The 14,587-nt window shown below is 40.2% G+C and overlaps 1 protein-coding gene and 1 long non-coding RNA gene across 8 annotated transcripts in view; both read right to left on the bottom strand.

Moving 5' to 3' along the window:
• CCDC148 (coiled-coil domain containing 148) overlaps window positions 1-14,587 on the bottom strand; it is a 339,783-nt gene that overhangs the window by 278,423 nt on the left and 46,773 nt on the right. The gene's annotated exons all lie outside the window — the stretch shown is intronic.
• Window positions 5,573-8,608, bottom strand: LOC141279089 (uncharacterized). The gene is made up of 3 exons (XR_012332843.1): window positions 8,372-8,608; window positions 6,974-7,093; window positions 5,573-5,719 (listed from the first exon to the last, which is right to left on the bottom strand). It is a non-coding gene; the product is annotated as an uncharacterized lncRNA (long non-coding RNA).

The following is a 14,587-nucleotide window of genomic DNA, read 5'->3' as shown; positions in this document are numbered from 1 at the left end:
TTGTTTAGCCTCCATGTGTTTGTATTTTTTACAGATCTTTTCCTGTAATTGATATCTAGTCTCATGGCGTTGTGGTCAGAAAAGATACTTGATACAATTTCAATTTTCTTAAATTTGCCAAGGCTTGATTTGTGACCCAAGATATGATCTATCCTGGAGAATGTTCCGTGAGCACTTGAGAAAAATGTGTATTCTGTTGTTTTTGGATGGAGTGTCCTATAAATATCAATTAAGTCCATCTTGTTTAATGTATCATTTAAAGCTTGTGTTTCCTTATTTATTTTCATTTTGGATGATCTGTCCATGGGTGAAAGTGGGGTGTTTAAGTCCCCTACTATGAATGTGTTACTGTCTATTTCCCCTTTTATGGCTGTTAGTATTTGCCTTATGTATTGAGGTGCTCCTATGTTGGGTGCATAAATATTTACAATTGTTATATCTTCTTCTTGGATCGATCCCTTGATCATTATGTAGTGTCCTTCTTTGTCTCTTTTAATAGTCCTTATTTTAAAGTCTATTTTGTCTGATATGAGAATTGCTACTCCAGCTTTCTTTTGGTTTCCATTTGCATGGAATATCTTTTTCCATCCCCTTACTTTTAGTCTGTATGTGTCTCTAGGTCTGAAGTGGGTCTCTTGTAGACAGCATATTTAAGGGTCTTGTTTTTGTATCCATTCAGCTAATCTGTGTCTTTTGGTGGGAGCATTTAGTCCATTTACATTTAAGGTAATTATCGATATGTATGTTCCTATTCCCATTTTCTATATTGTTTTGGGTTCGTTATTATAGGTCTTTTCCTTCTCTTGTGTTTCTTGCCTAGAGAAGATCCTTTAGCATTTGTTGTAAAGCTGGTTTGGTGGTGCTGAACTCTCTCAGCTTTTGCTTGTCTGTAAAGGTTTTAATTTCTCCATCAAATCTGAATGAGATCCTTGCTGGGTAGAGTAGTCTTGGTTGCAGGTTTTTCTCCTTCATCACTTTCAGTATGTCCTGCCACTCCCTTCTGGCTTGTAGGGTTTCTGCTGAAAGATCAGCTGTTAACCTTATGGGGATTCCCTTATGTGTTATTTGTTGTTTTTCCCTTGCTGCTTTTAATATGCTGTCTTTGTATTTAATTTTTGACAGTTTGATTAATATGTGTCTTGGCGTATTTCTCCTTGTATTTATCCTGTATGGGACTCTCTGTGCTTCCTGGACTTGATTAACTATTTCCTTTCCCATATTAGGGAAGTTTTCAACTATAATCTCTTCAAATATTTTCTCAGTCCCTTTCTTTTTCTCTTCTTCTTCTGGAACCCCTATAATTCGAATGTTGGTGCGTTTAATGTTGTCCCAGAGGTCTCTGAGACTGTCCTCAGTTCTTTTCATTCTTTTTTCTTTATTCTGCTCTGCAGTAGTTATTTCCACTATTTTATCTTCCAGGTCACTTATCCGTTCTTCTGCCTCAGTTATTCTGCTATTGATCCCATCTAGAGTATTTTTAATTTCATTTATTGTGTTGTTCATCGTTGCTTGTTTCATCTTTAGTTCTTCTAGGTCCTTGTTAACTGATTCTTGCATTTTGTCCATTCTATTGTCCATTCTATCTCCAAGATTTCGGATCAACCTTACTATCATTATTCTGAATTCTTTTTCAGATAGACTGCCTATTTCCTCTTCATTTGTTAGGTCTGGTGCATTTTTATCTTGCTCCTTTATCTGCTGTGTGTTTTTCTGTTTTCTCATTTTGCTTATCTTACTGTGTTTGGGGTCTCCTTTTTGCAGGCTGCAGGTTCGTAGTTCCTCCTGTTTTTGATGTCTGTCTCCAGTGGCTAAGGTTGGTTCAGTGGGTTGTGTAGGCTTCCTGGTGGAGGGGACTAGTGCCTGTGTTGTGGTGGAAGAGGCTGGATCTTGTCTCTCTAGTGGGCAGGTCCACGTCTGGTGTGAAATCATTTTTGAGTACTTCCTTCTCCTCTGGAATAACATATTTTGCCAGTCTCGTCTTGTGCTTTGCTTGTCACAGTCCTAGAATCAGCTATTTTGCCAAGGATCTCTGATCCCTTGGAGGATGGTATTTAGAAGTCATGATCTGAACACTAGATAAGCTCGTGGCTATTGAGATGTCACTGCTTTTTGACCCTCTCTATGCACAAAGCTAGGAGATACACACACACACACACACACACACACACACACACACACCCCTATGTTTATTTCTAGCTCTATTTCTCTTTTAAAAATAGATCAAGAGAAAGCACCATACACACTGATGCCTCCAACTGCAGTACAACAGTATAACGTTCATTCTCATTTTTTCCCTTTCTGTATTTGTAACTCCTTATTCAAACAGTGAGAAACCCAGCTCCCATTACCCTTTATACCTTTTATTTGATCAACTCCCTGTATATAACCAATCCCCCACCTTTAATGCCACCCCTCCTCTACCCAAATGCCTTCTTCAGCCCACTTGTGTTCCCACAACCCACAGAAGGTGCTCCCCTACCACCATATAAGTTCCAGCGTTCCACGGCAGACTATACACTTCCCAATAGACTCCTTTCTCACTCTGACTCCCCATGCTGCCTGCCCTCTGTCCCAGGGCATGGATATGCCTCCCCCTCCAGTTGAGTTTCTACATCTCATGCCAGGCTGTCCCTCCCCATACATTCACACTCTCCTCACCCTGCTTGGGCTCTGGCACACTATACTGGGTCACCCCCAGTCATAGGTGCTCCCCCAACCACTTCCTTTGAGTGCTGACACCCACATCAGGCTGCCCCTCCACATGAACACAGTTGTTATCCTGGTTGGTCTCTGACATAAGTGCAGGTCAGGTCTCCCAAATGGATCCCCTCTTTTCTTTCTTGGACTCCAGTACCATGCTCTGGACCACCACATTTCCCTCTCCCTCCCTGTGGAGAAGGCAGCCTTGTTCTGCCCCCATCTAATGACTTTAGGACTGATTATTCAGGAAGGGAAGAGAAAGAAGAGAAAATTGGGTAGAGGATACATTGTCTTCTTCCTAAATAGATAACGTACCTCAACAGAAATTCTCCACTTTGTTGCTGTTATGATTGAACAGTTTTCCATTGACAACTTTCAAAATATTTGATATATAAATTAATTTCTTCTATAAGTAATCATACTCTTAAAATGGGGACCAGCCAACATCTCCTGAAGTCTTTGCATTCTAAGAAACTGAAATCTATGTCCATTAAATTAATGAAAGTAATTACTTTTTAATGACCATAAATATGGGTAACCAATGATAAAAAAAAGGGAACAGTACCCATTACCTCTATCAGGGAAGAAAAATATCAAACCACTCAAGAGTGTGAGCTCTGGAGCTAGAATATTATGTTTAAAACCCAGTTCTGGGGCCTTTGGTAAGTTCCTTAGAGTCTCTGTGTCTCAATTTTCTTATCTGTAAAATGAGGATAATAGTGGTACTTAGAGTCATGGGGATCATGGCAGATAATGTGCAAAAATTTCTTAGATGAGCATCTAACATCAAAAATATCATCAAAAATATTAGTTATTGAACTTCCCTGGTGGTGCAGTGGTTAAGAATCCACCTGCCAATGCAGGGGACAGGGGTTCGAGCCCTCGCCTGGGAAGGTCCTACATGCCGCAGAGCAACTAAGTCCGTGCGCCACAACTCCCAAGCCTATGCCCTAGAGCCTGCGAGCCACAACTACTGAGCCTGTGTGCCACAACTACTGAAGCCCGTGTGCTGAGGGCCTGTGCTCCGCAACAAGAGAAGCCACCGCAATGAGAAGCCCACGCACCACAATGAAGAGTAGCCCCTGCTCGATGCAACTAGAAAAAGCCCATGTGCAGCAACAAACACCCAACGCAGCCAAAAATAAATTAAAAAAATATATATATATATTAGTTATTAATGTCATTATAAGGTACTCACAGATGCCTGAAACTGTGTCCATAGACTGTGATTCTTAGACTCTGATTTGAGAAACAATATATTAAAATGTAGACTCTGTCACTTAGGTGATCACTTGGCACTAATGTCATCATAAATCCATGAAAACCAAAATAGGCACCAAAATTGTATGAATGAATTTAAGCCTATATGTTTATATTCTTCCTTAAAGATTGCGTTTGAAATAAAAACATAAAATATTTACATTCTCATAGAGAACTTACTAATCTCCTAGCATATGTTGGTGGTCTTCAGTATGAGAATCACCCCTTATAACATAATAATATATTTTCATTCTCTCTACAACTTGAGGTAATATAAACAAAGACTAAATAGTCTTTGTTTTTAGTTGATTTTAGTTTAAATAACCAGGACTTCTTTCAATTATTCTAAATAAGAATAACCTAGAACAAAAAAGAAAGAAAAGAAAGTTTATGCATGATAGAATTCATGCTCATCAACTGCAGATCATGAGATTATGATAGTTAATTGAGTGGATCCTAGATCAACCCCAGTTTTCAACCAACATTCTCTTAAGGGCTACATCACTATTCTTTCAAAAGCCCTTATGCACATCTTCATAAACTAATTAAAGTAAAACTTCACTTTTCTTCATTTTTAAATAATTTCACCATAGAGCTAAGTGAAGAATGCTCTGTAGGGCCACTACTTTAACTGTTTTGATCCATCCTGCTCTCTGACTTAATTAGTAATTATTTTCTCAATGTTTAACATGTATTTCCAGGGTAAGTTTCTCACATTTTCTAAATGCAGCACAAAAGTTTAAGTAGAATAGGGAAGATGAAATGTCCTGCTCTAAAAATGGGCTATTACGTCCTTTGGTCATAGTGAAATAATGTCATTGTCAAATCTGACTCAGGAGAAGGTTCTGCTGTGGCTGGTGGAGAAGGAGCCTTAATTGACTATCCAGAAACAGAAGGAAAGACTGCATTGATTATTCATGCTTCCATATATATATGTACCTTTTTACTAATCAAGGTCATTTCTTAGCACTTGTTTCACAGAAAATTCTAGTTGTCTGACGATTTAAGGTGTCCCACTTTATTAAAAAAAAGTTATTTTAAGAACTTCTACCCTATTTACATGCTGCTTGGGACTACAGTAGATATAAAATAACTGCCTTTTGTCCTTAAGTGAAAACCTTCTAAAAGCACCAGAAAGATTTTAATACAGCTATGCTTTATGTCATCTTGAAATTTATGCATTACATGCCTCAATTCCTTTCAGACAGAATTAGCAAGGGGACTCCCTAGGTGAAGAGTCTTCACTCAAGACAAGAGGATAGAAAGACTAAAAGGCATATCAAGCACAGGGAACAGGAAATCTAAGGGCCAAATATGCCTGGAGGAGAGTTAAGAAGGGGGAAAGACTGGGCAGGGAGACCCAATCTCAGAATGAGGGAAACGATGCTGAAGAAAAGCAGATGAGAATAAAACCAGGAGTTTAAGAAAAGTGTGATGGGATTGCAAATTAATTGCTTAGAGCAAAAAAATGTTCAAACCCTTTTCAACGGACAAACTCTTTCATAAACAAAATTCCTTCTCCAAGATTTTAAACTTAAGGCCAAAGAAAGCTTGAAGTCAGTCTTTATCCAGTGACTAAAGTTCCTAGATATAAGGCTTAATGGCTGTCATAAACCATGTGTCCCACTAAAAGAAACTGGCCTGCAGTGAGCATGCATGAAGCCCACCTGCTGAGAGATGGAGGTGGTGAATTTTTCTGAAGCCAAGGCTGAGTCCTGCCCTTTCCTCAGCTTCATTTGTTCCACCTTTGTTGGTATTCCTGAAACAGTAATTTTTAATTTGACTTAAGTTAGATTGCATTGTAGCTAAGAACACTGAAAAATCCACTCAAGCAATGTAAAGGTTTGGCAGAAAGTCATTTACTGTTTGCAGAACCTCAGCATCTCCGCAAAGCACCATGGTTCCCCAGATCAGAAACCGAAAGCCACTGCCCTAAGTAACAGCTGTTGAGATTTGCCTTTATGAGCAGACAGAGGTATAATATGTGGCTAGGGCCAGAGATGAACTCACATATACTTCATTCATTCACACGACACATATTTATTGGACTCCTATTATGTGCTAGGCACTGTACTAGACACCGGGGCTCTAACAGTGGATGAGAGACGTGTTCCCTGCGTTCGTGGTGCTTACTATCCAGTGGCCAGGTGTGCTCCTGGGCAGTGAATTACAGAAGGCCATCTCTCCCTGTTATTGATGGTTGCTAGTCTTTCATAATAATGCAATGAAAAATATTAGTGCTTAAAGTGAATACTGTATATTTATCATGAACATTTAATTACACATCAATATCATTTGTGAAATGCCTACATCACTAGTCCTAAGACATATTAGGTCAGCTTATATCTATCATAAAATCTGAGAGAGCATTTAATCAAGATGACATAGATGAATTAAACATTTGCTACCAAAGTAATGAGGCTTTATTTTATATTACTAGTGATTGAAATTGTCTTGCTCCTTTAAAGTACTGGGGAAATATCTTTCTTTACTTCTGAAAACACAAGTTAACTGCTAGTCCATATTGCTTTCCTTAGCACTTAATATTATTATTTATGAATATAAATAACTAAAGGATCCCTCTATTAGGAATCCATAATTTCCAAGGATAACCAATCCTTAAATAGTAAAACAACTGAGTCCTAAAGTTAGATTTGTTGCTGCAGTATGATGACATGAATCTGAAAGACTTTTGCTACTACGTTGAAGGACAAGGCCTGGGCTTGCAGGGTTACGTAAGTAAATTTGTAATCATTTACAAGAAAATACCTGTGGGGCTGTGACCACACTAGAGGTCAGGAATTCAGGTGAGCATTTCAAGGTTCCACAATTTCCACAGTAACAGAGGCGCAAGTGGAAGGTGTGAAAGGACAAGACCTGGATGAGGATCTGAGCAACGGGGTGCAGCTTCAGGGTGAAATCATAAGGAGAATAATCCCCAATTCTTCCCTTGAATGGGCAGACTCTCTTTCTCCATCAGACAGGAAGAGATGACCTCACCAGACATACTCACATTGCAAGATCGTCATTTCACCACATGTACTTAGACATAAATCCACTTCTAGCATCTGAGTCAAGATGATTCTTTCATCCTGGTTCCTCCCCACTAGTTTGAGGTTGTACTGGGTACAAGCTAAAAATCGAAAAAAAAAATGACTTGGGTTTCTCTGCAGAGCATTCCCCTCCTGTACTGGTCTTCCACTGATTTATCCACTCACTCAGTATTTACTGAGCATATACTATACTCCAGTTACTGTGCTTGGTGCTGGAGATACTGGAGCTACAAAGATGAAGATGACACAGTTTCTATCCTCCAACAGTGTTAAGCATTCAGTGTCATGGCAGTGGTCTCTAAACTTTTGTATAACATACTCCTAATAAATGATTCAGTATGTTCTGTCAATCATGGATATTTACCATTTGTAACTTATTATAATTATTATATATTTCCATTATTGTATTCCTTTCATCTAATATCTCAGGGCAAAACAAACCCTTAGGGGACTTCCCTGGTGGAGCAGTGGTTAAGAATCCTCCTGTCAGTGCAAGGGACATGGGTTCAAGCCCTGGTCCAGGAAGATCCCACATGCCGCAGAGCAACTAAGCCCGTGCACCACAACTACCGAGCCTGTGCTCTAGAGCCCGCGAGCCACAGCTGCTGAAGCCCGTGCACCTAGAGCCCATGCTCCGCAGCAAGAGAAGCCACTGCAGTGAGAAGCCCACGCACCGCAACAAAGAGTAGCCCCAGCTCGCCACAACTAGAGAAGGCCTGCGCGCAGCAACGAAGATCCAACGCAGCCAATATATTAATTAATTAATTAATTATTTAAAAAACCCTTAAGATAATGTTCCTAGATAGCAATAGTTGATGTAAATCTACATTTTACGTGATCTTAATAATTTTAAATCTTCTGTAAGATGCGATATTTGCTATTGTGATTGTTTTTACCTACAATGGGTCTGACGGCAGGGCCACCGCATATTATTACACATAAGCACGTGTCATCCTGCTGCTGAGGAAGTGCTCACAGGGGTACAGAGGAGTCAGCTCTGGCTTTTTCTTGTCGTTCATTGTGTCTACATTACAATTATCATCTAGAATCCAGAGACCCTTGTAGAAATACATTTAAGGCTATTGTCCATTTCATGCAGGTTAGCTTTGGTTAGGAAAAATGTTAACATAATCTGTAAATCCTCTCAAAACCAGAAAATAAGTAATTACAAGATTTCATAATATGCTGAATACAAGCAAATACATGAGAGCAAACTCGGTTATAATGGGGGACTGAATGAAGGTACCAGGGTAGTTCTGTTCATTAAAGATTAGAAAAGCTTAATTTCCTTAGATATGAAATAAATATAAGTAGAATATCTAACACAGCCTTCTTGTACCTTCCTGTAGAGGACTGACCTGTACTTCGTTTGGAAGAACAGTGGTCTGCAGAGTGAAACAAAGGTCCTGCCATCCGAGGTACTGGAGCACAAAGGGCAGACAGCCTCATTTCGCTTGAGGTGGAAAGCTAAAGGTGGAGGAAGGCAGCGCAGGTGACGTGCTGGGTGAGTTTTATAGTACGGTGGTTTCATTACGTATAGGCAGAGAGAAGGCCTTAGAAGACACAGCTGTTTAAGTCTGTGGGGCACAAAAGCAGAACGTGTTCAGAGGAGCACAGGCAAGCAATTCAGGGTGTTTACAGGTTAGGGAGCCAAGTGGGCAGGCTTAGCTACAGAGACATAATAGATGAAAAGAGGATTGACAGAAATCTGCTGGTGCTGAGAACGCTGATGGCTTCAATTTAGAAAAGGGCAGCCAAAATTAAAGAGATGAGCTGAGGAAAGAGCAGATCACAGAGGTGGATAGGTTTTTAAAAGAGAAATCATTGAGGAACATGTCATATTAAAAGACACTGCTGAAAAGCAGCTTTCTTGGGAACTAAATAAATGGCTCTTAATGCTAAGAATATCACAGAGAGTGGAGCAGTTACCCATAAAAGCCTTTCCTAGAACCAGATATCTGTGGGTTACACGAATGGAATAATTACGTAACACATTTGATTTTAAAGGATACGATGACCATTTTGCCTTTAATGGCCAAAGACCTTTCTGAAGTCCTAGCCTCTGACATTCCTCTTTGTAGCCTTCTTACTCTTCAGTACCTCTAAGAAACCCTGGAGACTGACCAGTGAGAGAGGTGTAGCTTCAAATAGCTAAGTCCATATGATTGAACCTTATCCCACTTACAACCACTGTCCACTAGTTTTGAGTTTATTTGCGAAAAGTAAAGCCTAGCTATTCTACATTAATACATGCATACATTCAAACATGACTCTTCTTATATGAAATCATCATGCTGTACACCTTAAATATCTTACAATTTTACTTTTAATTATGCCTCAATAAAGCTGGAAAAACCTACTACTCTTCTATTCCTGGAAAAATCCAAACTTTTGCAGAAAGACAATGTACTATGGTTAAGGCAAAGCAACAATTACCATTGATAAATCATTAGAGAATTGAGTTGAGGGTCGCAAGCTGCCTCTGAACCGCAATGAAGGAATAAAATTTTTTCATAACTGGTTTCCAAAATGAAAGAAAAGGGGAAGAGAGTAGAAGTATTCTGGGATTGCCAAGAAGTTGTGAGAAGAAGGATTCATGTTGCACAGAAGCATGAGTAAATTCTACGAGGGTTGGCACACTAAACATTAAGGGGATGTTTTGGGCAAAGTTGTCTAATAAATAACAGTCAGTACTAAGGCTTAGCAGATGTCAGGGAACTCTTAGCATGGAATCTCCCTGAATTCTTCCAACTCTTCTCACTTTCGCTTGCAGAAGGGAAAAAGAAATCTGGGAGAAACCCACACTCTTGGGGCTTCAGGAGTGGGGACAGGGAGAGAAAGACCAAAGAGGACTTTGAGAGTCACCCCCTCGACTGCTCCTTTCCATGCACCCTATGCCCTTAGTAGGGTCTTTCTCCTTGAGGTAATTGCAGATTTTACCTCACAAAGGCAGTAAAACTTGCCCACCTTGTTCTTACCAGACCATGACAACTAACAATTTTTTCATTCATTCTGCTCCAATAACAATACTCTGTTATATGTTCCCCTTCTAAAGTGAGTTATCTTATTATAAAAAATTCAAACAATACATAAAAAGTCCATCATAATCCTATCCCTTGGAAACAGCCTTTTTGTTCAGCCAATTTCTTCAACTTTGTTTTCTCCTTCACTATTCATTGGGTCTGTTCCTTAATCTGAACCAAAAAATATATACATATTATTTTTTAAAGATTATATTTTTATTTTAGAAGTATAAAAAATGTTCAGAATCTATTTAAAGCAAAAATGCTGCATTCTTGTAGTATAAATGTAACAGGATAAAAAGCACTGAGCAATAATACAGCCTTGTCTATTTGAAGGGATAACTCCTGGTAAAAAAGTAAAGTAGCTCACAAACTTGTGTGTCCACTGTCCTGCTTCTGATGCAGTCAGAAGCCTGCCTGTGACCTGAGGGACCAAATGGGGGGCCAGATTCCACAATCTAGTTATTCTACCTGAATGGTGGCCCATACTTCAGAATGGCCCCTTCTTCCTTGCTGTCCTAGAAAAATTCCCATGATCTCAGCTAGTTATTGGAAGCATGTAATCTGATTCACTTCAGGTTAACATATGAATGAAGAAAAGATTGCTTAAGCAGGGACCTTCCCAGGAGTATGCTTGTTAACACAAAAACAATTCCAAAGGCTAGAATTTCAGGCTGCATGATAAAGTGAAATGGGAGAATTTCCAGTAGTGTGCAGAGATCATTTTGATTCGAAGAAGTATCCCCCAGTGAAAGCGAAAATCACAACACCATGTAAAGTCTGTCCCCAGCTACTTGAGTTCTAGCATAATGCTAATCTTGTTGCAGTACTACACTGTAAAGGCAGGAGAGCCAGGAGGAAGATCAAGGGTTTTGGAATAATGTACCTGTGGATTCAAACCCACCCCGCTCCTCACTAGAGGAATGCCTTTGGCCAGATGTTGTTGTGTTGCTGTCATTCAACCTCTCAGAGGGCTTTCCTCACCTGTTAAGCAGGGTTGCTATGAAAATTTAAATCAATAAAATAATACATATAAAGGGCATGACACACAGTAGGTACTCAATAATAGAAGTTATTGCTTATTTCTTTCAGGCTTTATGCCACATTTAATAAACTGGGATTTTCCCAGTCTTCTGTTAAGCAACAGTTGATGGAGTGAAAGGATGGTCTTACTACTAGCCAATGGGGACCAATACGCCTCCTTTCATATTGCGTCATTACTCATTGAAATGGTTAGAATGTTGTACATTTTTCCCGAGAGGTTATAAACCAGGTGAAATTTGGTCCCCAGACATAAATACTTTAATCTTCACAATGTTAAGTTTATTTTTTAAACTTGAATTAGCTGCCAGCATTTAATAATCAGAAATACGACATAAAATCCCTATTTCCATCATCTTTTATGGAATTTGTATTTCAACCTAAGTGACCATTGATAGATAAAGAAGATGTGGTATATATAAACAATGGAATATTACTTAGCCACAAAAAAGAATGAAATAATGCCATTTGCAGCAACATGGATGGATCTAGAAATTATCCTACTAAGTGAAGTAAGTCAAAAAGAGAAAGACAAATATTATATGATATCACGTATATATGGAATCTAAAAACTAGTACAAATGAACTTATTTACAAAACAGAAACAAACTCAGCGTCATAGAAAACAAACTTATGGTTTCCAAAGGTGGGGGGAGGGATAAATTGGGAGTTGGGATTCGCAGATGCACACTACCATATATAAAACAGGTAATCAACAAGGATTTACTGTATAGCACAGGAACTACATTCACTATATTGTAATAAACTATAGTGGAAAAGAATTAAAAAAAGAATATAGATATATATGTGTAACCAAATCATTTTGCTATACACCTGAAATTAGCACAATAGTGTAAATCAACTATAATTCAATTAAAAAACAAATTCATGCTTCAAAAGCGTACTCCCTCACAAGAACAACTACTGGAGAAAGTCACAGCTAGCTTTTTTAGCTAGGACACGTGTTCTCCAGGAAGCCACAGTTGTTACCATGCCTTAGGGTTCCCCAACACGGAGGAAGAACATCAGTTACCATTTACCATCCAGCTTGCACTCTTGCCTTGCTAACTCTGGGCTCTCTCTACTACTTTTCACTTCTGGCCTGGCTCCTATGGGCATCTGATTTAGTGACCTCTGTCACAAGCATGAATTAGTATATTTCACAATGTATCGCAGTATATTCCACAATATACAGCAGTATATTCAGGTTCTGAAATCCGACAACTTGGGTTTCAATACTGATTCTTCAGATTACTAGTTTTATAACCTCAGGCAAGTTACTTTACCTCTCAGAGTCTCAGTTTCTTCAACCCTACAAGAAAAGTAGTAACTGATTCATCTCCCAGGGTTGTTGTGAGGTTTGATGGAATGCATATTAAGAACTTTTCATCATACCTGGTTAGGGGCAATAAACGTTAACTACTACAAAGAAGGAGATGATGATGATGATGCTATTATCACTATGACTACTCTAAGTAGTATTACCACAATTACCTACTACTGTAGGTAATTTCCTTTGGAAAGCCCTAAGGAACATGGAGCCTTTCAAAAGTGGGAAAGAGCAGTTTCTATCTGCGGCTGCCCAGGAGCACAATGAGATCAGCTACAGAGTGAAGCAAAAGAGCTTCCAATCTCAAAGGCAGTGAAACCACTACAAGCCAGACTTCCAGTCCAGTCCAGGGAAAGAAGGCAAGACTCTGTCCCAAAACCCCAATAGGAAATATGTTTCAGATAAGCCAACCCAGCCAACAAAACCAGAGTGGGGAGAAGACAGGATCTCTAAAGACTTGAAACTAGAAAACTTCATAGAGGCAAGAGAGGTACCCTTAAGTTAGTACTCACCCAGGGAAGGCAAGGGAATGAGGTACTGGGCAGAGCAAGGGGGAGAGGGCGGGAATGCAGGCAGGTGTCTGTCAAGAGGAAATGGAGTATAAACTATGGTCAGAGCAGACAAGCCCCGACCTCTGCTAGAGAACCCAAGACAAGACCAGAAGGCAAGGGAGATCACATGATGGCACACAATCAGAAGTTACGTTTCCTTAGGGCTTCCACAAAGTAGAGGAAAACACTGGGTTGTGCACTGAATATACTTAACAGCCCCAAGGTGGGAAGTTCATCATCAACACAACCAGCATCCATCTTTTACAAAGTACTTTCCTGTTTATCATTTGATCCCAGACTAGCTGTACAAAATGGAATTCTCCTACTTTACAGATGAATAGAGATGAAGAGATTAAACCATTGCTTAAAGGCACAAATCTAGTAAATGGTGAAGCTTGCTAGAGCTTAATTCTTAATTCTTAATTCTTAATTCTTCCGAAACCCATTACTTTGCACTGCTCACTGCACCGTCTTCAGAAACTACCTTTTGTTCACTGTGTGGTTTCCAAGTTTGTTTTTACCTTTAAAATTTTCTTGCTTTAAGGAAGTTTTTTTTATTGTTTGTTTCTTATTTTAATGCAGATATGCCTTGGTTGAATACAGAAGACAAAGGTCAAGGAAAAGATATGTCAAAGTCTGGAACGGTATAGCTAAATAAATTAATTTCCGTGGTCAGGCATGGGGGTCACCAATAGTTCCAGCTACAGACTAGAATAACCCAATCTCCTCACCACCACCCCAAGCCCCAGACCACTAGAGTCGGGGATTATGATGTGGTAACATTTTCATGGAGGATTTATTGTAACTTTATCCAAAATATCTTCATCATCCCAATGGATAGATTACTCTTGTATTATTCTAGTGGGGATGAAGGATTACTGTCAAGAAGACACTTTTAAAAGTTGTAGGAGAGGGGGAAGATGGCGGAAGAGTAAGACGCGGAGATCACCTTCCTCCCCACAGATACATCAGAAATACATCTACACGTGGAACAACTCCTACAGAACACCTACTGAACGCTGGCAGAAGACCTCAGACCTCCCAAAAGGCAAGAAACCCCCCACGTACCTGGGTAGGGCAAAAGAAAAAAGAATAAACAGAGACAAAAGGATAGGGACGGGACCTGCACCAGTGGGAGGGAGCTGTGAAGGAGAAAAGTTTTCCACTCCGCCCTTTGTGGGCGGAGACTGTGGGTGGCGGAGGGGGAAAGCTTCGGGGCCGCGGAGGAGAGCGCAGCAACAGGGGTGCGGAAGTAAAAGAGGAGAGATTCCCGCACAGAGGATCGGTGCCGACCAGCACTCACCAGCCTGAGAGGCTTGTCTGCTCACCGCCGGGGCAGGCGGGGCTGGGAGCTGAGGCTCGGGCTTCGGTCAGAGCGCAGGGAGAGAACTGGCGGCGTGAACACAGCCTAAAGGGGTTAGCGGGAGTCCGGGGAAAAATCTGGAGCTGCCGAAGAGACAAGAGACTTTTTCTTCCCGTTTATTTTCCTGGTGAGCGAGGAGAGGGGACTAAGAGCGCTGCTTAAAGGAGCTCCGGAGACGGGCGCGAGCCGCGGGTAAAAGCGCGGGCCCCAGAGACGGGCATGAGACGCTAAGGCTGCTGCTGCCGCCACCAAAAAGCCTATGTCCG

This window comes from Tursiops truncatus, chromosome 7, assembly GCF_011762595.2.
Source record: "Tursiops truncatus isolate mTurTru1 chromosome 7, mTurTru1.mat.Y, whole genome shotgun sequence".
Lineage (NCBI taxonomy): Eukaryota > Metazoa > Chordata > Mammalia > Artiodactyla > Delphinidae > Tursiops > Tursiops truncatus.
This window is presented reverse-complemented; position numbering and strand designations above follow the sequence as displayed.